Raw genomic sequence first — 25389 nt, forward strand, 5'->3', positions numbered from 1 at the left:
CACAGCCGGAGAATTAAATAGGCCTAAAGAAAGAAAGGGGAAATCTAAACTGCCCCAGAGCAGACCCCAAAGCAATAGGCAGCCCACAACATATAATGACGGTGAAGCAAGATGAAAACACTAACACAGACAGAAAGATAGACTGAGCAAAGACGGGGCCCAAAACTACCTAGATAGGAAAGGACAGGAAGGCTGCTGTCTGCAATCCGTAAAAAACCCTATGAAAATAAGAGCCAACAGACTGACAGTGAAAAAGGCCCTGAAGACGCTAGGCTTCAAAAAAGCTATGTCAGTACTCAGGAATATTCTGAAGACAGAGCAACCGGCAAAAGGAGATTCAGCTCATCCCAGCAGGGAATGGCAGAATCCAGAAAAGCAAGGAAAACAAACACAAAACATAAAGGCAAACAGGCAAAGCAGAAACTTAGCTTTAGGGAAGCAGGAATCAGACTGGTGTCCTAGGAGTCCACAGAGAAATCACCCGCAGGGCAGGAGGGCGTCGGCAGCCTTATATCCAGTCAGTGACTCCACTCAGCCAGTCATCCTCACAAGACTCAGGTGCCTGATAATCAGGCTCATTACCTTCCTTTACCAGAATAGGGAGTTCCCCAGACCTCAGTGAAGAAGGGGAAAATGAACTCACAACACACATGCCTGGTTCTTGAGTCATTCTAACTTGCATGGGAAGAGAAATACATAGAACAGCTACTAGCAGCTAGGTAGCAAAATTCTGTTTAGTCTCTATGAGTAGCAGGGGTCCGGTCAGATCCGATGGCACCAGAAACGCTGCCCTAGGACCGTCCGGAAAGGAGTTATGATCTTTCCTAGGTTTTTGGAGATTTATATCCAAACCTCCAGGGGAGGGGATTTAAGTTCAGCCCAGAGGGCAGGAGGGGAGTGACCTAGAGGGTTAAATGCTTGTGTGAATAATATCCTATTGCTTTTTCTCTGGGAGGTCGCGAGGACACATCGTGTGAGAAGTCACACATAAAGGGGACCTCAGGCCTCCCATGTCGCAGCCCCTCCCACGCAAGCCAGTCCTTTCATCTAACTGTTAACTGACTATGTTCTGATTATACCTCTTGTCCTAACACTATCGTACTTGCATATCTGACTGTTATATATGTATAACCATTGTGCATATATAGTGTATTGTCTAGTCTTGCTCTTAAGGCAATAATATATATAATTTAACCTTGGGCTGCTCTTTTATCTCGATCCACGAATCCAAACATGTTTCTTGGCCTTAACTCACATGCTACTAGCATCTTGGAATGCAAGTGTGACGACTCCTGGAGTGGACCCTCTGGGTCGTGGCACCAACCCACCAAGGGCAAGCTGACCTAGTGAGGACCACCCCCTATACAGGGAGTGTCAGGGGCAAGCCCAAGGGGGTAAGGTACCATGACTGCTGGCACCAGGTGGCCGACTCACAGGAGACACGAGTGAGTGTGTCTGCAGGAAACAGGAATGTGCAAAGCGAGGACACAGGGGCACGCAGGGTACAGGACGGTACAGGGCGAGTGTACGGGAGCACGGAGGACACAGAACAATACAAGGCGTGAACATGGGAGTGCGCTAGATACTGGGTAGTGCAAGGCGAGTACATGGGAGCACATATGGCGTGCACAGACAAGCACTCCCGGGAGTGGGCAAAGCAGGACGCATGCAAGGGAGCACGCAAGAGCACAGGGTTCGGCACAGCACGTGCTTGGAAGCACACCCTAGTACAGAGCAAGGTAGGAGGTGTGCCAAGAGGCATGACAAAACACAAGGCAGAGCATAGGTACGGAGCATGTGCTAAGAAGCACGGCAAGTCAGAGTACAGAAGCGAAGCACAAGACAGAGTACAGGCATGAAGCACAAGGCAGAGTACCCGAGTACAGCGCGCAGCCAGGCAAGGAAGAAGCAGACCAAGCCAGGAAGCACAACAATAATCAGGCATCTCCCATAGGAAGAGGTAGCCTGATATAGCGCATGAGCATTTGGACTTCCAGGTCAAGTCCTCCAGGACCATAGAGAGGAACAGACTGGAGACAGAGCTGAGAAGAGCGCACATGTGCACTAAGAGCACTGCACAGCCATGGGACTAGGTACAAGAGGTGCGCGCGTGCACCCGACTGGACCCCCGGAGCAGCCGCGGCACTGGAAGTGGTGATGTTGGGCCCGAGGTCCCGCCCCCAGGTGAGAGCGGCGTGACAGGCAGCGTGACAGCAAGTCTATTTTGTTGGCAGGAGAAATCATGTAATAAAGAGAGGTCAGCAAATCTCTACCAGTAAGTTTATTCTTTATTAGACTAGGCAAATTAGAGTAGAAGATTGCTAGAAATACTGCCTTGTTTCAGGCCAATTCTGTTGATGGGGTTTGGAAAGGGATGGCATAATATCCCACAGCATTGGTCCCTGTCTTAATCAAGGTATAGAATCAGCAGCAGAGAGAATTCAACCTAGTTCATCAAACAATCTACAGAATGCAGAAAGGAAGGATGAAAAATAACGCATCAATGGATCACCTCGTTCCTATAAAGGTGTGGCCCAGGCCTTGGCTTTATCACAAAGCAAAAAAATACCAGCCACTTTTGACTGATCAGAAAAAAATTGCAAGCAAAGTTCAAGATGCACAGTGCATTGGTTAGGCCTGTTTCACACTTCCGCTTTTTGACATCAGTCAAAATACGCCAATTTTTGAAAAAAACGGATCTGCCAAAAAAGGGGCGGATCCGTTTTTCCCCCCCATAGACTTACATTAGTGGCGGATCTTCACTGACGTTAGTCCGTCCCACCCGTTTTTTTGACGGATCCGCCAAGATTTCAGCGTCTCCTGGGCGGATGGGACTACACTGCAACGTTTTTTTTCTTTGACGGTCCGCAATTTTGCTGTGCGCATGCCCGGAAGCTTCATGCCGGGAAGCTTTTTAACTATGAAATGCCGTTCCGGGTAGCAGCGAAAATTCTCTCTCTCTCTCCCCCAGGCTGCGGTTCCTTTAAAATGCAGACTTCAGCAGATCCGTCAAAACAACGGTCCGGTGGCACCCGTTAGTTTCTCAACGGACACGGATCCATTCTCCACCTTTTTCACGGATTGCAACTGACAGAAAAAACGTAAGTGTGAAACAGGCCTTAACAGAACATATCACCAAAGAAACCTCCTATTGACTCACAGCAAATTGGAAAACTAGTCCAGATAGATCTTCATTAAACAACACCAATAATGTTGAAGCTGCTGCACTTTTGGGTTTCATGACCTGAATATTCTGCTATGGCTAACCTGGTGAGGTGGATTTGCTAAACTGTATGTTAAGAATGAGACGCACACATTACAGATGCCACAGAGATAGGACCGGATGGTATGTGGAACAGTGAGGATCGGTAGAGTCGAAAATGCAGTATGGCATGTGGATCAGCAAACCTAGATATGCTAGATGGCATGTTCAGTGCTCAGCATAAATGAGTACATACCCTTTGAAAAGTAGGATTTCAATCAATCGCTCACTGAATACAAGAACAATTCCCAAAATTTAGACAAGAATAAGTTTAATAGAACATTTTTTTAACCCATAACATGAAAGTAAGGTTAATAATCTAACTTTCATTACAAATATTCAGTTTTACTGAAGTTAGTTGATGCAAAAATAAGTACACTCCATACCTCTTTTATGGAATATCATGCAAAAATATCATTCAATTTAGAGCCACCTCTTCATTATACAAATACTTTTGATACCCCTTGACTCCCGACTAATGATACATAAATACCGTTTTTATTCTTACCCCAGTGCATGTAAATATGCTTGGTCCGGTCCAATAGGCGTGGCTTATTTTCTATCTCTCCCCCCGCTCCTCGCTTGCTCTATGCATTCCTTTCAGGTAATTCCTGTGTTCGCGTAGAGTTACCGCGCGTGCGCATTCAAATGGTCTCTCGCGCGTGCGCAGTATGCTTTGCCCAACTGTGGGCAAAGCCAAAAAACAGTATTGTGCATGTGCTGGCATACGCGATTGCGCTCTATGGCCCGGAAGTATACTTGTTTTATACCTGTTTTGTCTTTGTGCCTTGTTTACATTATATTTCTCTCCCAGGTCTCTTGGGGTGGGAGATGGAACAGATCAGGGGTTAACAGGATCACAGTAAGGTAGGAGACTATGGCCTTTCTACCTTCAAGAGTACCGCCGGGATAGGATAGGGATAGTTTGGTTCCAGTTCCAGGGACAGTTTGAGGCCTCCCTTCCTTACCGAAAACAGATATGCAGTGACAAGGATGTACCGCTTTTGAGCCTCCAAATCCACTTTGCTTCAAGTTGTGACAAGCTTTTCTTAACATCACCAATTCTGGAATTAGTCAGGATCCGGTCACTGCCAAATGCCTTTAGTAAGGTATGGTCGCAGTTGTGAACGTCTTTATAATGCTGGGGTATAGGCTTCAATTGTGCAGTGTATTCAACTTTGAGGGCATTCATAATATCCAATACATGCTCCCGAATATGGACTTTTAACCCCTTCGTGACCGGGCCAATTTTTTAAATTCTGACCAATATCACTTTCTGTGGTCATAACTCTGGAATGCTTCAACAAATCCCAGTGATTTTGATACTGTTTTTTCGTGGCACTTTATAATTTATGATAATAGTAAATTTAGATTGATATGTTTTGTGTTTATTTATAAAAGTATCAGAAACTTGACAAAAATGTAAAAAAAATTGCAGTTTTCAAACTGAATGATTATCCCTTTAATCCAGATAGTCATACCACAGAAAAACATGAATAAACCACATTTCCCACATGTCTGCTTTACATCAGCATGATTTTTTAAACTGTAATTTATTTTGTTAGCCTTTTAGGAGGTTTAAAAATGTAGCAGCAATTTTTCATTTTTTCAAGGAAATTTACAAAATTTATTTTTTTGAGGGACCTATCCAGGTTTGAAGTGACTTTAGGGGTGCTATATATTGGAAAACCCCAAACGTGATACCATTTTAAAAACAGCACCCCCTGGCATATTGAAAACCACTGTAAGGTAGTTTATTAACCCTTCAGGTGATTTTTAGGAATTAATGCAAAGTGGTATAGCCTGAATGAAAAAGTGTTTGTTTACCACCTAAATGTCGCTAACTTCTGAACTGACCGCTATAGCCGGGAGACTCTAAGGCCGCATTTGGCCATGAACAGCTATGGCAAACATCAGGACCACACAATCATGATCTCGGTGTGTCCATTAGATTAAAGTGCAAGCCCCCACAATCTTTTAACCATTTATTTGATGTAGTCACTTTTGACAGCAGCAACTAAGGGGTTAAACAGATATGGACGGTGTCAACACCGATAATTTGTGATACGGCAAGTTGTCAGATATAGTGGACAGCCGAAAACTGCTGGATTGTCACCTTTATGGGGATGATATTCTCTTATATCTCAGGTCAGTATATATACGTATTGCGGTCTTGAAGAGGTTTTAAATTCCTGGTTGTCAATCCAAAGTAGATTATATTGCATGAGTAGATTGCATAACATATTACCCTTTTAGTCTCACACGTAATGTGTTGGGTTATAGACTTTTTTTTTCACCATCGCTGAAAAGAAAAGATGTTCTTAACATATTGGGACATGCTATGCATTTCTCACAAGGGAAAAAAAAACATTTTGGTCCATTTGAACCAAAGAGGTTATAGATCGTGTTCCCTTGGAAAATAAACTCCTCACCGGGGAATCCTTCAGATTGCAGGACCTTTTATAAGTAATAGAGGGCCCATCTGATACATAATCCCTTAAGACGGGATCAGTCAATATTGTGAGATGAATCTTACCTCCTAATTCACAGGTGGTTGTCATTTTGGTTGGAACAGATCCTTTCTTGGGGTCTCCCGGGGCTTTTGGAATGCCTTCCTGATAACTTTTCAGCTCTATCCCCTCTCCCGAAACCTAGTGGATAGGTCCTGTGCCTGTTCAAGAAAAACAGTGTGTTCTGAGGCAATTTTTTTGTAACCTCAGGAATTGACCAGTGGGGATATTATGGACTAACAGTCATGGATGCGAGGACTGGGCACAAAGTAAACCATTGTCTCTTTATGAAAAGTTTTCGTCTGTAGCATATTGTTTTTGTCCTTGTAGATAGATAATAATAATAATAATAATATACAATAAATTTTATTTTTATAGCGCCGACATATTCCGCAGCACTTTACATTTCAGAGGGGATTTGTACAGACAATAGACATTACAGCATAACAATAATCACATACAGTAGATTATAACAAATAACAAGAGGAGTGAGGGCCCTGCTCGCAAGCTTACAGTCTATGAGGAAAGAGGTAGACACGAAAGGTGGGTGGTAACAGTTGCTCTGATTGTATGGACCAGCCATAATGTTAAGTGTGTAACAGTACAGACACAGAGGGCTAATGGATGCATAAAGCATGTGGGAACATGATGCTGGGAACCTGGTTATGGTAAAACTTTTGGCTCTGCCACACAGGGATAGGTTAGGTTAATGTGTTGAGGCGATAGGCCAGTCTGAATAAATGCGTTTTCAGGACACGCTTAAAATTGTGGGGATTGGGGACTAATCGTATTGACCTGGGAAGTGCATTCCAAAGAATTGGCGCGGCACGTGTAAAGTCTTGGAGACGGGAGTGGGAGGTTCTGACTATTGAGGATACTAACCTCAGGTCATCAGCAGAACGGAGGGCGCGGGTAGGGTGGTATACTGAAACAAGGGAGGAGATGTAGGGTGGTGCTGAGCCATGGAGGGCTTTGTGGGTGAGGGTAATAAGTTTATACTGAATTCTGGAGTGGATGGGTAGCCAGTGTAATGACTGGCACAAGGTAGAGGCATCGGTGTAACGATTGGTGAGGAATATGATCCTGGCTGCAGCATTCAAGACAGATTGGAGAGGGGAGAGTTTGGTAAGAGGGAGACCGATTAGAAGAGAGTTACAATAGTCGAGACGAGAATGAATAAGAGAAACAGTAAGAGTTTTTGCAGAGTCAAAAGTAAGAAAAGGTCGAATTCTAGAAATGTTTTTGAGGTGCAGATGACAAGAGCGAGCCAGTGATCGAATGTGGGGGGCAAAGGAAAGCTCGGAATCAAGTATGACCCCAAGACAGCGGGCATGTTGCTGGGGAGTAATAGTGGAACCACACACAGAAATAGCAATGTCGGGTATAGGTGCATTAGTAGCGGGAGGAAACACCAGGAGTTCAGTCTTTGACAGGTTCAGTTTCAGATATAGTGAGGACATGATATTAGACACAGCGTTTAGACAATCGCCAGTGTTTTCTAGAAAGGCTGGCGTGATGTCAGGAGAAGAAGCATATAATTGGGTGTCATCAGCATAGAGATGGTACTGGAAACCAAATCTACTGATTGTTTGACCAATAGGGGCAGTGTACAAGGAGAAGAGGAGGGGGCCTAGAACCGATCCTTGAGGAACCCCAACAGTAAGGGGAAGGTGAGAGGAGGAGGAACCGGCAAAAGAAACAGTAAAGGAGCGGTCGGAGAGATAGGAGGAGAACCAGGAGAGAACGGTGTCCTTGAGGCCAATGGAATGGAGCATAGTGAGGAGGAGCTGATGATCCACAGTGTCGAATGCTGCAGAGAGATCCAAAAGAATTAGCATGGAGTAATGACCATTTGATTTAGCTGTTAGCAGATCATTAGAGACTTTAGTGAGGGCAGTTTCAGTGGAGTGTAAAGAGCGGAAACCGGATTGGAGAGGGTCGAGAAGAGAGTTTTCTGAGAGATAGCGGATAAGACGGGAGTGGACCAGGCGTTCCAGGAGTTTAGAGATGAAGGGAAGATTAGAGACAGGTCTATAGTTAGCGGCACAGTTTTGGTCGAGGGATGGTTTTTTAAGTAGTGGATGTATGATGGCATGCTTAAATGAGGAGGGAAAAATACCAGAAGAGAGAGAGAGGTTAAATATTTTAGTTAGGTGAGGGGTGACAGCAAGGGAAAGGGACTGGAGGAGATGTGACAGAAATGGGTCACTGGTGCAAGTAGTTGGGCGAGAAGATGCAAGGAGCCTGCTTACTTCTTCTTCTGTGACTGGTTCAAAATCAGAGAGTGAGTTAGATGCAGTGGGGGAGGGAGGACGGTGCATGGTATGAGGGGATTTGGAGATAATTTCCTGTCGGATCTGGTCAATTTTTTCTTTGAAGTAATTGGCCAGATCGTCAGCTCGGAGCTCCGTGGTTGGGGCCTGTACTCTTGGATTGAGTAGAGAATGAAAAGTGTCAAAGAGACGTTTCGGGTTATTGGACAGTGAGGTGATGAGGGTGTTGAAATAGGTTTGTTTGGAGAGGTGAAGGGCAGTGTTGTATGTTCTAAGCATAAACTTAAAATGGATGAAATCTTCGTGTAGATTGGATTTTCTCCACAGACGTTCGGCGCACCTGGAGCACCGCTGCAGGAAACGTGTTTGCACCGTGTGCCAGGGTTGTCGCCGTCTGTGTTGTGGTGTTCTATTTATAGGGGGTGCAAATTCATCCAGGGCAGTTTGAAGTGTTTCATTGTAATGCTTCAATGCAGAATCAGGACATGAGAGGGAGGAGATAGGGGCCAATGAAGACTGCAAGTTCTTTATAAGTTTCTGGGTGTTAATGGCCTGTATGTTTCTATAAGTCTGGACAGTGGGGGTGACCTGAGCAGCATGGCAGTTCTTTATAGAGAATGAAAGAAGATTGTGGTCAGAGAGCGGGAGAGGGGAGTTTGCAAAATCATCCACTGCACAAAGCCGAGAGAAGACCAAGTCGAGGGAGTTTCCGTCTTCATGCGTTGGAGAATTAGTGAGCTGCGAAAGGCCAAATGAGGAGGTTAGAGATAAAAGGTGAGTAGCAGATGGGGAGAGGGGAAGAGCAATGGGGATGTTGAAATCTACCATGATGAGGGTAGGGATGTCACAGGAGAGAAAATGTGGAAGCCAAGTGGCAAAATGATCCAGTAACTGATGGGAGGGGCCGGGAGGACGATACACCACCGCCACTTGCATGGAGAAGGGGGTGTAGAGTCTGACGGCATGGACCTCAAAAGAAGGGAAGACAAGTGAGGGTACTTGAGGGATAACCTGAAAGGTACATTTTGGTGATAGGAGCAGACCAACGCCTCCACCAGCTCTATTGTCTGATCTTGGGGTATGAGAGAAGTGTAGCCCCCCCATATGAAAGAGCAGCAGCAGCGGTAGTATCTGACTGCTGGATCCAGGTTTCAGTAAGAGCCAGGAGGTTAAGAGAATTAGAAAGGAAAAAGTCATGAGTGAAGGAGAGTTTGTTACACACTGAGCGAGAATTCCAAAGTGCACAATTAAGAGAGACAGATGGCATGCAGGGAATATTAATAAGATTAGAGGGGTTTCTGAGTGTAGCAGTGGGGGGGTTTGACTTTCTATAACATGGGGGACCAGGGTTGGGAGCAATGTCTCCTGCGACTAGGAGAAGTAGGATAGAAAGAGTGAGCAGATGGTTAAGTGATTTGTGAGAGCGTCTCTGGTGTTGAATGGTGGGACTGCCTGGATCTGTGCAATTTAACAATGTGAAAAGAGCTTGAGTGCTATACATAGGAGAGGAAAGGAGTGAGGGGCCAATATGGATGGAGTGTGGAGAATTAATGCCAGGGCGGTGGATGTGTGTGAATGCAGCGGCCAGGATATAAATTATACAAATGCATATGGTATATATTTGTTGTGCTCCAAATGTAGAGGGAGTAGATGTATATAAATGTCTTACCTGTCTCCTGCCTTCATAGATAAATCTATGAAGTCCATACTCACTTGACTCAAGTGGCTTGTTAATTTTATGTTGATTATCAATTGAGAGAAGCAGTCGACACATATCCACAAGTTCCCAAATCGCATAAGAGCTATCAGGATTTCGCTCTACAGTACTTGCTGCTTCGAAAGGTCATCACATGATCACTCACATGCGATTCGCTGACTTGTGTACATGTACTGACTGACGTCTCCTTCTGCTTTTCAATTGAGAGAAGCAGGAGCAAACGTCAGTCGGCTCATGTCCACATGTCTGGAAATCAAATGTGAGCGATCACGAGACAAGTGCTCAAATTGGCAAGCAGTGCGAAATCTTAACAGAGTAAAAATTGCACACCTATAGGATTCGTCATGTCAGTGTATACTTGCAGAATTACAAACACAGGGTGACCTGTCAGCTCAGGGTCGCAAAGCAGGGAGAGGCTGCCAGTGACCGGCCTCTTGGGCGAATCATCCTGATCGCATTGTACACGGCCAAATATTAAATGTATGTTTTCTCTGAAATGCAGCCGCAACCCAGAGAAAAACATACATGGCTACAATTATGGTGCAAATTTTAGATTTATGGGGCCCGGGGTTTGTGCCTTAGGAATCAGCTGCTAGTTTCCTTATGTTGTGGCTAAACAGTATTTGAAGCCTCATACATTACATGGTGTCACTGCTGTCTACATATCACATGTAATGGTTTAATGTGGAAATAAAAGACATTCTGTCAGTTTAATGCAACAATAGTAGCTGAGGTGTATTATGAAATTCTGCAGCAGCTGAGGTATACACTTTTAAGCAGTTCTGCAAGAGTTGAGGTCTGTAAGACTATGAGGTTCTGCAGGAGCTGGTGTTTTACTATGATGTTCTACAGGAGCTGAGGTTCTGCAGCAGCTGAGATGCATATTATGTTATTCTGCAGCACCTGAGATGTGTATTATGAGGTTTTGCTGCAGCAGAGGTGTGCACTGTGCTGTTCTGCAACAGCTGCGGTGTGTATTATGCTGTCCCGCAGCAGCTGAAGTCTGTATTATAAGGTTTTGCGGCATCCGAGGTGTGCATTTTGCTGTTCTGCAGAAGTTGAGGTTTGTATTATAAGTTATTGCAGCAGCTGTGGTGTGTATTATGGTATTCTACATCAGCTGATTACGAGGTTCGATAGTAGCTGAGGTATGTATTATGAGCTTCTGCAGCAGCTGAGGTATTTTGAGGTTTTGCAGCTGCAGAGGTTTTATAAGGAGGTTCTGCAGAAGCTGAGGTGTATTATGAGGTTTTGCAGCAGCTGAGGTGTATTATGAGGTTTTGCAGCAGCTGAGGTGTGTTATGAGGTTCTGCAGCAGCTGAGGTGTGTAGTATTATGATGTGCTACAGGAGCTGAGGTGTGGACTGTGAGGTTGTGCAGCAACTGAGGTGTGTATTATGCCATCTTGAAGCAGTAAAGGAGTAAAGGTGTACAGAATTAGGAGTGAAACAGAAAAAAAAATAGCATCCACAGCATAGGGTTTGGATAATTAAAACATGAGTTTTATTGTGACATTAAAACAACAAATAATGTGTTAGGAGGGGGGACCCAGGAGACACAGGTCTACTTGTTTCGAGCTCACATGCTCTTAGTCCTGATAGTCCTTAGTCAGGACTAGGAGCGTGTGAGCTTGAAATGTGTAGACCTGTGTCTCCTGGGCCCACAACCCCTTTAATAACTGCAGACTACCCTTAAGACGGCTGCACTTCCTCTTCCTGAGCAATCAGTCTAAAAAGAAAATCTGGTTTCAGCAAATAAAGGTTTTTCATTGTGTAATGAAAAGCTATACTATTCTCCACAATATTGACAGGGGAAAATTAAAAAATCTTAGCACACGCGCTTTAAAAACTGATATAGAAACCATATAGAAAGAATAGTGTAACGTTAGACAATCAATACCTTGTATTGTGCTAAAATTATTATTTTTCTCCTTAGGCTACTTTCACACATCAGTTTTTTGCCGTCAGGCAGGATCCGGCTATTTTTAGAAAAAACGGATCCGGCATAAATTTTGGAGAACTGTAGAAACGGATCCGTTTTTTTGCTGGATCCGTCTAGCAGGTTATATCTGTTCCTGGGGGCTGGCCAATTGGATCTGAGCATGCGCAGACTTAAAAAACCGGATCCGGTGGCTGGATCCATCTTTTTCTGGATCCGGCGCATTCCGGCGCCCATAGACTTTCATTGTAGCAAAAAGCTGGAAGCGCCGAATCCGGCGCTTCCGGCTTTTTCGCCGGAGACAAAAAACGTTACAGTAGCCGTTTTTTCCAGACGCCGGAATGAGACAAGTTGCCAGATCCAGCAAAAAACGGATGAAACGCAATGCCATCCGGCGCGATCCAGCGCTAATGCAAGTCAATGGGGAAAAACTGGATCCGGCATTGCATTTTGCCGGATCCGGTTTTACAAAAAAAAGCCGGATCGCGCCTGACGGCAAAAAACTGATGTGTGAAAGAGGCCTTACTCTGCTTACTCATGGAGGGCAAGGATAAAGCCCTTTGCAAAGTCCCAAAATTATATACCACATATCAACTAACATAATACTATTCATTTGAAAACTAGCATGACATAGTTCAAAATAGGTGACCTTGCAACAATAAACATAGATGATCATTCTTAATCAAATGAATTTTATATATAGTTTATTTGCTAACACTTATCACAAGTGTTAGCAAATAACGCAAGTGACAGCAGCAATGCCATGCAGCAGAGATGTACATGGTTTTTTACACGGTCTGAAGAGCCCTCTAGTGGTAAAAGGAAATATATTGTTGATGTTGATAAATTGTTGATACATTTCCGAATTTCCATCTAGGCCTGGATCACACTTCCGTTTTTTAAAATCCATCCAAATCCGTCGTTTTCCGTTAAAAAACGGATCTGCCATTTTTTTGGAGGATCCGTTTTTTGGTCCCATAGACTTCCATTAGCGGTTACCGCGGATCCGTCAAAAAAACGGATCCGTTTGCGGTAAAACGCAAACAGATCCGTTTTTTCACACAAAAACGGATGCAAAAAACGGATGGCGGATGCCAAAAAACGGAAGTGTGAAACAGGCGGGAATCTGTCACCAGGGAAAGCAAATGTTGTGAGATATCCATCAGATGCCCAAACTTTAACAGGTGAGTTTACGTTCGGCAGATTTTTTCTGTATCATTGCATTTTAAGCTTATGTTGCAATGATGAGCTTTTGGTGAGTTTTTTCACCAGCATTTCTGTACCACGTAATTAAATTAGTTTACTTGCGTTTTTATTAGGTTTTTGATGCTGTGGTTTTTGTCTCTTTATGGTGTGTCATGTTTTAAATAAAACTGCTTTATTTTTGACACTTCCAGGTATTTGGCTTTGACCAAACTTTATTGGGACAGTCATGTTCAAGTTACAAGCGTTTTTAATGCAGAAACGCACTAAAAACACACGTTTGTTTTTTACTTGCGGATTTTCTGCATCTAATGTAAGTCTGTGGACGAAATCCACACATAAAGCTCAGCTAGAGAACTTGACATGTTGCGGATTTGAAACCTGCACCGTAGGTTAGTTTACAGTGAATAACAAAGAAGCACAGTGGACATGAGATTTCTATTGGGTCGCCCTCGCACACCCAGGGCAGAGGGGTACTCGGTACCGGGCCGGTGTCAAGGCAGGAATGTGTCACAGCAGCGGTGACCCAGTCCGTGGCCCTGGGCGCCCAATATCAATGGCGGTGTTGTTAATGGTGTTAAAGTTTATATGAATAGTTTGTGACGCCACCCGTGGTGTTTGGCAAGTAAGATGGTAAGCCAACGCTGCATACAGATCCGCTGGGACTGATGGTGTGGTGCAGCAGAGATGGTATAGCTCCCCACAGGTGGAGCTGTAGTCCCAGGGCAGTGTAGGTGCAATGGATGAGGAGAGGCGCAGAATGGTATGGATGATGTTACCCAGTTGTAGCAGTGCTGGAATAACTGGAGGACACCAGAGTATGCAGTTCCAAAGCTTTACTCACTGTTTGCAGTTCACACAACTGCCTGCCTCCGTACTGTGTTCTCCAGGTCAGGGCTCCAGCCAACCTCCAGGCAGGGTAGGATTCTCCCTTCCAAACTCCGCCAACATGTACCTTACTGAACGACTCCTCCAATGCGCCTTTAGGTGCGAAGCACTCCAGTACTTAGTTACCCTGGAATGCCTCTCTCTAGGTGTTCCTAGTCTTTACTTGTATGACAGACAACTGTAGCCTGCTTCGGGGACTCATCACTGCGTCCCGGCTATCTATTCAGTTGCTGTTGTGTCCCAAGTCTATGATGGGAGCAAGGCGTTAGCGGCTCACTACTCCTCCAGTGTCTGTTGCCGGACATAAAGATCCAATCAACCTCAGGGACCGGGCCCCGGCCTTTGCGCTCTCTGGACTGGAAGGGTTCTCTCTCTTTCTCAACCTGCTTCCCACCGTCCTTCTGTTCTCCTTCGTTCCGATCTGTTCTATCTCTCTTATGGAAGGTTAGGTTATCAATCTTATCAGTCTCTTTCTCTGGTCTTTCCCATGCCAGCAGCCCAGATCACTGGGACCTGCTGCAGCACGTCCCTCAGACACCCATCTTCTCTCTTCTCTCTCCTCTAACCAACTAGCCTCCAATCCTACACCTTCCCTCTCTTTTATATCTAACTCCACCTGCCTCCCCAGCACCTCTCGTGTTACGAAGCCAGAGACCACAAAAGGCACCCTATGACCTTTCCAGCATAAAGCATGGATGAGTCCCTGCTGAACTATCCTGTGTGTGGGGTGCAGGTGTTGGAATGCGGAAAGGAGTTCCCAGCCTACCTGGATGGTGGGGCACTACACCTTAGGAGAAGGTGCAGTACCTCTGTGGCGACTGAAGCCTCAGGGGCGCCACACTATTAATCCCATCCACTTTCTGGAACTGTAAGATGATGCATTTTTGATTCAGCGAAAATATGCAGAGTGAAAAACTCACCGAAAGCTCATCATGGGTACACAGCCGCCAAAGGTTCAATCTGCTTTGAAAATCTGCAACATCAATACATAAGATGCAGACCTTTTTTTTTTTTAAAACAATTCTTGAATTACTGTAAATTTGTTCATTCTGCACATGAAAAAACGATCTTAGGCTACGCGCATATGTTCAGTTTTTGGTGAGTTTTTTTACCTTAGTATATGTAAGCCAAAACCAGGAATGGGTGATAAATACAGAAGTGGTGACGTGTTTCTCTTATATGTTTCCTCAGACAGTGCCACTCCTGGTTTTTGGCTCACACATACTGAGGATAAAAAATTCCTCAAATACTCAATGTGTGCACATGGACTTAGGGAATTTGCACTTTTTCAGGCGACTATGTTTTGTAACCCACCTTAAAAAGCGCTCAATAAATGTGAAAAGAAAAGAATGAACATATGCATTGCTGTCAATATGTTTAGTCTTTCCAAAGACGTGAAGCTGTTGAGAGAATTGACCTGTCCATTCTTCAGGCATCAGTTAAAGAAGACATCGGTGACAAAGTCTCCACAAAAATGCCAAACAAGAAGCTTCAGAAAAACACCACCAGCATTTACTGTACCTGAAGCGTCTTCCCATTGCAAAACTCTGCTGGCATTTAAAAGCTGTTGTGTGCACGTACCCTTAACCCGTTTCTGACACCGGACATAATATTCCGTCTATGTGCCCTGGGCCAATTTGACCGTGGATGGAATATTACGTCCGAGTGATCGCCCACACACACGTTGGGTGCATGTGCGATCACCGCCAGGTGTCAGCTGATTCTGACAGCTGACACCCAGCACTAGGTGCCACGAGCTGTCACAGATCACTTCCAGTACTTTAACCCCCGAAATGCAGCGATTGAACGCGACTGCAGCATTCCGGAAGCCAGCAGAGGGCTGACAGACCCTCTGCCTTTGGATCGCAGACCCTGCAGCGTAACGCTGGGTCCCAATCATTGCCATGGTGACCCAATGTCTTCATGACGACATCCGGGCCACCAGAACTAGGAAACTTGCTGATCATGTGCAGTGCATGATCAGCAAGTCTCTCTGTCAGTGCAGAGCTGACAGTTTCTATAGCATGGGGCGATTAGAAGCCGATCAACCTGCAAAAAATGATTATCCCATATTGAGACAAAGTAAAAAAGTTAGAAAAAAGTTAAAAAAAAGTAAAATAATTGTAAAATATTTTTTTAAAAATTAAAAAAACTAAAAAAACAAGATATTTATCTCAAAATAAATATTTGAATGAAAAAAATATAAACAATAAAAGTACACATATTTTGTATTGCCGTGTCCACAATGACCCAACCTATAAAACTGCCCCACTAGTTAACCCCTTCAGTAAACATTGTAAAAAAATAAATAAAAAACAAGGCCAAAAAGCAATGCTTTATCATCATACCTCCAAACAAAAAGTGGAATAACATGCGATCAAAAAGACGTATATAAATAAAAATGGTACAGCTGAAAACTTCATATTGTCTTGCAAAAAACAAGCCACCATACAGCTCCATCAACAAAAAAAATAAAAATGTTATAGCTCTCAGAATAAAGTGATGCAAAAATAATTATTTTTTCTATAAAATAGTTTTTATTGTATAAAAGCGCCAAAAACATTAAAAAATGAAATAAATGAGGTACTGCTGTAATCGTACTGACCCAAAGAATAAGGGTGTGTGCACATGATCCATGGCGGTTTTGGTCATGTTTAATGGTACAGTACCATTAAAATCAATGAAAAATGAAAACAAAATATCAGCTAATACTCCACATTTTTTAATGTGTTTTTTGCACTTTTTATTCAGGATGCAGTTGGGCCCATTTGGTCTTGTAAACTACGGTGTCTGTTCACATGGCATGCATTTTGATAGCGCTGGGCAGCCCGCCTGAGCTAATAGAAGGGTGTCACTACTAGGCTGTTAACCTGGATGCTGTGCATTGCCAAAGTGTGAACAGTGCCGCATACAAGTTTTTTGTTGTGCATTAGCATACCAGGCAGCCGCCCCCTCCATGTATTGGTAGGCTGTGAGCGGTTTCATCGGTATTCTTGCACTTGTGTTGCCATCTTAATTATATAGGTCCACTGCATCCTGATAGTGCATTTGTCTGGAGGCCTGGACGGGTAAACCTTTCTGCTTTTTTGCTGTTTTCTTCTATTGGAGGATCTTTAAGGCTGTGTGCCCACGTTGCATTTTTTTAAGCATTTCCGCAGCGTTTGTGCCGGCTCAGATGCTGCAGAAACGCTTAAAAGAAGCTTCAAATTAATTTGCATGCGTTTTTGGCTTTTTGTGCCAATGCATGCGTTTTTAAACGCTCAGGAATCGCTTAGCGGCTAAAAACGCAGCATGCTCATTAATTTCCGCATTGCTGAGCGTTTTTAGCCTTCCCCAATGTTCCCAGAAAACGCTCGTCAAAAACACGCGTCTTTTGTGCAAAAAATGCGCAAGAAACGCGCTGAAAAAAGACGTGCATTTTCTGGGAAGGGGATCAGTTTCCTGAGCGTTTAAAAACGCTAACGTGGGCACATAGCCTAAGTCCTCTTTTTGTGCAATTTCAGTTTTCTATAATTAGCCAGGCAAAACTCACAGCTGGGGGCTGCAACCTTCAGCTGTCAGCTTCAGCAAGGTTGGTTATCAAGAATAAAGGGGTCTCAACGCTGTTTTTTAAAATTATTAAATAAATAATTTTTAAAAATGGCATGGGGTCCCCCCTCATTTTTGACAACCAGCCTTGCTAAAGCTGACAGCTGGGGACTGGTATTCTCAGGCTGGCAAGGGGCCATGGATATTGACCCTCCCAGCCTAAAAATAGCAGCCCACAGTCTCCCAGAAAATGCTGGCGCTTTGCCCTGTAGCGGTGGCAAGTGGGGTTCATATACGTGGGGTTGATGTCACCTTTGTATTGTCAGGTGACATCAAGCCCAAGGCTTAGTAATGGAGAGTCGTCTATAATTCTATAGTTGTACGGTAAAGACACAGCCAGAATAAAGTCCTTTATTAAAAATAAAACAAAACACAGCTTTCCATTTTTATTTAAAAGGCCCCCAGACGTGGATTATGGCGTGGGACAGAACAACGGAGAGGTGAGGGATATTGTTGTTTTTTTATTTTTGGTTTATTAAAGGAGACCAGGGCTTCCATGGAATTAGGTGTTAGGTGAGTATAACTATGTTTGTTATCTATAAAATATAAAACTGAATGTATGCATGTGTGTATCACCAACCAATTACGAAGCATCTTTCATTTCACCAGAGCTGTTCAAAAGAAGCTGAGCTGTGATTGGTTGCTATGAACAACAGTTTTCCTTGCAACCAATCACTAAGCATCTCTCATTTCACCAGAGCTGGTTAAAAGAAGCTGAGCTGTGATTGGTTGCTATGAGCAAGTTTTCCCACTTGACAACACCTCAGCAGGCACTGATGGGGTGGGAGAAATCTGGCATCCCTGGGAACATAAGCTCCCAGCCAGTGTCTGCCCCACAGAAAGGAGCACAGAGCACTTTGGCTTTGACTCCAGGCCTCTCTTAAAGGGATCTCCGGTATGGAAGTCAGGGCAATTGCCTTCAGATGCTCTGGTACTGACCCCAGGCTCTCTTAAAGGGATCTCCTGTATGCAAGTCAGGGCAAATCCACTCAGCGCTCTGGTTTTGATCCCAGACTCTCTTAAAGGGATCTCCGGTATGGAAGTCAGGGCAATTGCCTTCAGATGCTCTGGTACTGACCCCAGGCTCTCTTAAAGGGATCTCCTGTATGCAAGTCAGGGCAAATCCACTCAGCGCTTTGGTTCTGATCCCAGGCTCTCTTAAAGGGATCCCCGGTATGGAACTCAGGGCAAATCCACTCTGTGCTTTGGTACTGACCCCAGGCCTCTCTTTAAGGGATCTCCGGTATGGAAGTTAGGGTAAATCCCTCAGCACTCTGATTCTCACCCCAGGCCTCTCTTAAAGGGATCCCTGGTATGGAAGTTAGGACCGTTCCACTCAGCGCTCTGGTTCTGACATGGAGGTTGTCCAGCTCCACGAAGTAGTGAAAACAAATTTCTTTTATTCACTTCAATCGATACAGGGTAGCTGTTAAAATGCCAGCATAGAAGATATAGATGCTTGCGTTCTCAATGCGTTTCTGGTGTCTTAGTTACTATGCCCGGGCAGCGCCGGGCTCTTCAGCTAGTTTTTAAATAAAAATGGAAAACTGTGTTTTGCTTTATTTCTAACAAAGGACTTTATTCGGGCTGTATCTTTATTTACCATACAACTATACGATTAGTAATGGAGAGGTGTCTCTCCATTACTAAGCTGTGGGGTTGATGTCACCTGACAATGCAAAGGAGACATCCCTCAGGGGTTTCATCTGAATCACATCACTCAGAGGTTCCACTATTACTCCCCAGCAACATGCCCGCTGTCTTGGGGTCATCTTGACTCCGAGCTTTCCTTTGCCCCCCACATTCGATCACTGGCTCGCTCTTGTCATCTGCACCTCAAAAACATTTCTAGAATTCGACCTTATCTTAATTTTGACTCCACAAAATCTCTTACTGTTTCTCTTATTCATTCTCGTCTCGACGATTGTAACGCTCTTCTAATCAATCTCCTTCTTACCAAACTCTCCCCTCTCCAATCTGTCTTGAATGCTGCAGCCAGGATCATATTCCTCACCAATCGTTACACCGATGCCTCTAGCTTGTGCCAGTCATTACACTTGCTACCCTTCCACTCAAGAATCCAGTACAAACTTATTACCCTCACCCACGAAGCTCTCCATGGCTCAGCACCACCATAAATCTCCTCCCTTGTTTCAGTATACCACCCTACCCGCGCCCTCCGTTCTGCTGATGACCTGAGGTTAGCATCCTCAATAATCAGAATCTCCCACTCCCGTCTCCAAGACTTTACACGTGCTGCGCCAATTCTTTGGAATGCACTTCCCAGGTCAATACAATTAGTCCCCAATCCCCACAATTTTAAGCGTGCCCTGAAAACGCATATACTCAGACTGGCCTACCGCCTCAACACATTAACCTAATCTATCCCTGGGTGGCACAGTCATAAGTTTTACCATAACCAGGTTCCCCGCATCATGTTCCCACATGCTTTATGCATCCATTAGCCCTCTGTGTCTGTACTGTTACACACTTAACATTATGGCTGGTCCAAACAATCAGGGCAATTGTTACCACCCACCCTTCGTGTCTCCCCTTTTTCCTCATAGATTGTAAGCTTGCGAGCAGGGCCCTCATTCCTCTTGGTATTTGTTATTATCTATGTGATTATTGTTATGCTGTAATGTCTATTGTCTGTAAAAATCCCCTCTGAAATGTAAAGTGCTGCGGAATATGTCGGCGCTATAGAAATAAAATGTATTATTATTATTATTATTATTATTATTATTATTATTATTATTATATTAGATGGAAGCCCCAAAGTAAGTGGTCAGTGTAGAGCACTGGATAAATGTGTTCCCTAAACGTTATGTAAAATGTTCCCAATAACCGCTTCAACTCAATCCACAAAAAAAGCAAGTGCCCATTCAGGTCTGACATACGTTAACAGAAATAAAGGGGGCTTCCACGTTACTAGTACTCACCCGACAAAAGAAATTCAGTAAATTCTCCGCTCCCAAATCCACATGCCCCCTGGTGACTGCAACGTACTGGTCACTACAATGACGGTTTGCAATTTTCACTCAGCATTCATTGCTGCTTGTTTCTGGAAAATTCCCATGAAGTCAAAATTGTCACTATACCTGTAGATAAATTCTCCAAGGGGTATAGTCTCCCAAATGAGGTCACATGAGGGGGGATTCTGTGTATGGAGTCTGCAAACTGTTATAGGAAAACTTCCGCTCCAGGAGGAAAATTAGTGCTCCGTTCCTACCAAGTCTCTCCATATGGCTAAGTAGTCCTGTACAGCCACATATGGGGTATTGCCACGTTCAGTAGAAATTGTGGAACAAATTTCGGGGCCATTTTTACCCACTTCTTGTATGAATATGTAAAATCTTTCACTAAAACAAAATTTTCATGGTAAAAAAATGTAGTTATTTTGTGTTCACTGCCCAATGGTGTAAAATTCTGTGATACACCTATGGTATCAATATGATCACTGCATCCCTAGATGAATTCATTGATAGGTATAGTTTGAAAAATGGAGTCACTTGGGGGGGTTCTGCTGTTCTGGCACCTCATGGGCTCTCCCAGTGGGTAATGGCACCTGCAAACCATAACAGTAAAATCTGGCGCTCCTTGTCTTCTGAACTTTCCACTGTGTACCTGAAAAATATTTCACAATTACATGTAGGGTATTGGCACACTCAGGAAAAAATGGACCTCAGTTTGTTGTAAAAAAAAATTTACTATTAGCCTTTAGAAAAATTAAGAACTTGGGGCTAAAACAACATTTTAGTGGTAAAAATGTAATTTATTCTTTCTTCACCACTCAGTGGTGTAAAATTCTGGGAGGCAAATGTGGTGTCAATATGATCATTGCAGCCCTAGATGAATTCATTGGGGAGTGTTGTTTGTAAAATGAGTTCACATATAGGGGGTTTCTGTTGTTCTGGCACCTCAGGGGCTCTGTCAATGTGACATGGCACAATGTTGTGAGTTCATTTTCCCCTTCACTACTGAGGCCCGAGGAACTCCCTCTTCTGGTAAAGAAAGGTAGTGAGCCTGATTATCAAACACCTGAGCCTGATGAGGATGACTGGCTGAGTGGAGTTACTGACTGGATATAAGGCTGCCGACGCCCTTCTGCCCTGCGGGTGATTTCTCTGTGGGATCCTTGGAGACCAGTCTGAATTCCTGCTCTTCTAAAGCTAAGTTTTCTGCTCGGCTTTTTGCATTTGTGCTTTGACTGTTTTGCTTTGTTTTTCTGGATTTCTGCCATTCCCTGCTGGGGTGTGCTGAATTCCTTTAGCTCTGTCTTCTGAAAATACCTGAGTGCTGATTTAGTTTTTGAAGCCTAGCTGCTTCAGGGTCTTTTTCCATATCAGCTTGTTGGCTTATGTCTTTGATAGGGTTTTGGCAGATTGCAGACAGCAACCTTCCTTTCCTGTTCTGTTTAGTTAGCTTGGGCCCCATCGTTTGCTCAGCCTATCTTTCTATCTGTGTGAGTGTTTTTTCATCTTGCTTCACCGTCATTATATGTTGGGGGCTGCCTTTTACTTTGGGGTCTGCTCTGGGGCAGTTTAGATTTCCTTTTCTGTCTTTAGGCTATTTAGCTCTCCGGCTGTGATCGAGGGGTCTAGGGCATCGTAGGAACCCCCCACGGCTACTGTTAGTTGTGTTGATAGGTTCAGGGGTCTGCAATCTGATAGTTGCCAACTTCTCTGGTTTTCTGGACGTAGCTTCTATTTTTGTGTCTGCCTCCTACGGTGACTCAATCATAACAGACTCACCCGCCATACCGCAGATCCTAGGGTACTCAATAGCAGGAAAGAGTTGTAAAAAAAAAAAAAGTGTGTATATTTTTTCCTCTATATCTCTGAGGCCGTAGGGGGAATTTTTTTTTCTCTCAATGGAGATAAAGCAATTGTCTGATCGTGTGGAGCAGCTCGCTGCAGAAGTGCGGGGAATTTCCGCCTACCTTGCTCATTCACATGCTGCTGAACCAAAGATTCCTACACCTGATGTATTTTTTGGGGATCGGTCTAAATTTTTGAATTTCAAAAATAATTGTAAATTATTTTTTGCCTTGAAGCCTAACTCGTCAGGGAGCTCCGCGCAGCAGGTTAAAATTGTCATCTCTTTGCTGCGTGGCGATCCCCAGGATTGGGCGTTTTCTTTGAAACCAGATGATCCTATTCTGACTAATGTGAACGCATTTTTTCAGGCCTTGGGGTTGTTGTATGACGAACCTAATGCCATTGATCAGGCTGAAAAGACCCTGCTGGTATTGAACCAGGGTCGAGATTCTGCAGAATTGTACTGTCAAAAATTCCGAAAGTGGGCAGTACTTACTACCTGGAATGATGATGCCTTGGCTGCTCTCTTTCGGAAGGGGTTGTCAGAAGCCGTAAAAGATACTATGGTGGGATTTCCTGTTCCCTCTGGTCTTGACGATTCTATGTCATTAGCCATTCAGGTTGATCGGCGTTTGCGCGAACGCAAAGCTGCACGAGAGGTGTTGCCACCTGTTGAACAAATGTCTGAACCTATGCAGCGTCAGGAGTTCAGAAGGCGTAATAAGCTGTGTTTTTTCTGTGGAGATGCCTCGCATATTATTTCTGTCTGTCCTAAACGAGAGAAACGCTTTGCACACACGTTTTCTGTTGGTGGTGTTCAACCTAAGTTTCTTCTGGCTATTACTCTGATCTGCTCCCTGTCCACATTTTCCGCCAAGACTTTTGTGGATTCGGGAGCAGCCCTAAACCTAATGGACTTGGATTTTGCTAAATGTTGTGGATTTCCGATGACACAGGGGTTTGTTATAAATCTCCAAAAATAATGGAAGCTACAGAGAATATCCTCATTAAGCAAATAGATGAAGCAGCGACTCAAGGAGAAGTCATTATTATGGGGGACTTCAACTACCCTGAAATACATTGGGGAACCGAAACCTGCAGTTCCAGCAAGGGTAATAGGTTTCTGACAACGATGAGAGACAATTACCTTTCACAAATGGTTCAGGACCCAACAAGAGGGGGGGCACTGCTAGACCTAATATTAACCAACAGGCCAGACCGCATATCAAATGTAAGGGTTGAGGGTCACTTGGGTAATAGTGATCACAAATTAATAAGTTTTCATGTATCCTTTAATAAGATGTGTAGTAGAGGGGTTACAAGGACACTAAACTTCAGGAAGGCAAATTTCCAACGGATGAGAGATGATCTTGGTGCAATTAACTGGGACGATATCCTGAGACATAAAAATACACAAAGAAAATGGGAGACGTTTATTAGCATCCTGAATAGGACCTGTGCACAATATATACCGTATGGGAATAAACATGCGAGAAATAGGAGGAAACCACTATGGCTAAATAGAGCTGTAAGGGGCGCAATAAGAGATAAAAATAAAGCATTTAGAGAATTAAAGCAAGTAGGTAGTGATGAGGCATTAAATAAATACAGAAGATTAAATAAATTCTGTAAAAAGCAAATCAAGACAGCAAAGATTGAGACAGAGAGACTCATTGCCAGAGAAAGTAAAAATAATCCCAAAATATTCTTTAACTACATAAATAGTAAGAAGCTAAAAAATGATAGTGTTGGTCCCCTTACAAATAGTCTGGGTGAAATGGTGGATGAGGATGAGGAAAAAGCCAATATGCTAAATGACTTTTTTTCAACAGTATTTACACAAGAAAATCCCATGACTGATAACATGATCAGGGATAAAAATTCTCCATTAAATGTCACCTGCTTAACCCAGCAGGAAGTACGGCGGCGTCTACAAATCACTAAAATTGACAAATCCCCGGGCCCGGATGGGATACACCCCCGAGTACTGCAGGAATTAAGCACAGTCATAGATAGACCACTATTTTTAATCTTTAAAGATTCCATAATAACAGGGTCTGTACCACAGGACTGGCGTATAGCAAATGTGGTGCCAATATTCAAAAAGGGGACAAAAACTGAACTTGGAAATTATAGGCCAGTAAGTTTAACCTCAACTGAGGGTAAAATCCTGGAGGGTTTTCTAAGAGATACTATACTGGAGTATCTGGAGAAGAATAACCTTATGACCCAATATCAACATGGGTTTACAAGAGACCGTTCCTGTCAGACTAATCTGATAAGCTTTTATGAAGAGGTAAGTTCCGGACTGGACCAAGGGAATGCAGTGGACGTGGTGTACATGGACTTTTCAAAAGCTTTTGATACGGTGCCACACAAAAGGTTATACATAAAATGAGAACAATGGGGATAGGGGAAAATATGTGTAGGTGGGTTAAGAGCTGGCTCAGGGATAGGAAACAAAGGGTGGTTATTAATGGAGCACACTCGGACTGGGTCACGGTTAGCAGTGGGGTACCACAGGGGTCAGTTTTGGGCCCGCTTCTTTTTAACATATTTATTAATGACCTTGTAGGGGGCATAGAGAGTAGAATTTCAATATTTGCAGATGACACTAAACTCTGCAGGGTAATTAATACAGAGGAGGACAATTTTATATTACAGGAGGATTTATGTAAACTAGAAGCTTGGGCTGATAAATGGCAAATGAGCTTTAATTGGGAAAAATGTAAGGTCATGCACTTGGGTAGAACGAACAAGTTGTATAATTATGTGCTTAATTGTAAAACACTGGGCAAAACAGTCACTGAAAAAGACCTGGGTGTATGGGTGGACGACAATCTCACATTTAGTGGCCAGAGTCAAGCAGCTGCTGCAAAGGCAAATAAAATAATGGGATGCATTAAAAGAGGCATAGATGCTCATGAGGAGAACATAATTTTACCTCTATATAAGTCACTAGTGCGACCACACTTAGAATACTGTGTACAGTTCTGGTCTCCGGTGTATAAGAAAGACATAGCTGAACTGGAGCTGGTGCAGAGAAGAGCGACCAAGGTTATTAGGGAACTAGGGGGTCTGCAATACCAAGACAGGTTATTACACTTGGGGTTATTTAGTTTGGAGAATCGAAGGCTTAGGGGTGATCTTATTACAATGTATAAATATATGTGGGGACAATACAAAGACC

General features: G+C 43.8%; 1 long non-coding RNA gene across 3 annotated transcripts in view; it reads right to left on the minus strand.

Moving 5' to 3' along the window:
• LOC141096307 (uncharacterized) overlaps positions 1-25389 on the minus strand; it is a 140534-nt gene that overhangs the window by 37313 nt on the left and 77832 nt on the right. For all 3 annotated transcript variants that reach the window (XR_012233641.1, XR_012233642.1, XR_012233640.1), the window contains exon 3: positions 5799-5933. This is a non-coding gene — a long non-coding RNA (uncharacterized lncRNA). The remainder of the gene's footprint in view (positions 1-5798; positions 5934-25389) is intronic.

The sequence above is a fragment of the Dendrobates tinctorius genome, unplaced genomic scaffold, assembly GCF_039654945.1.
Source record: "Dendrobates tinctorius isolate UK_male_01 unplaced genomic scaffold, ASM3965494v1 ptg000073l, whole genome shotgun sequence".
NCBI lineage: Eukaryota > Metazoa > Chordata > Amphibia > Anura > Dendrobatidae > Dendrobates > Dendrobates tinctorius.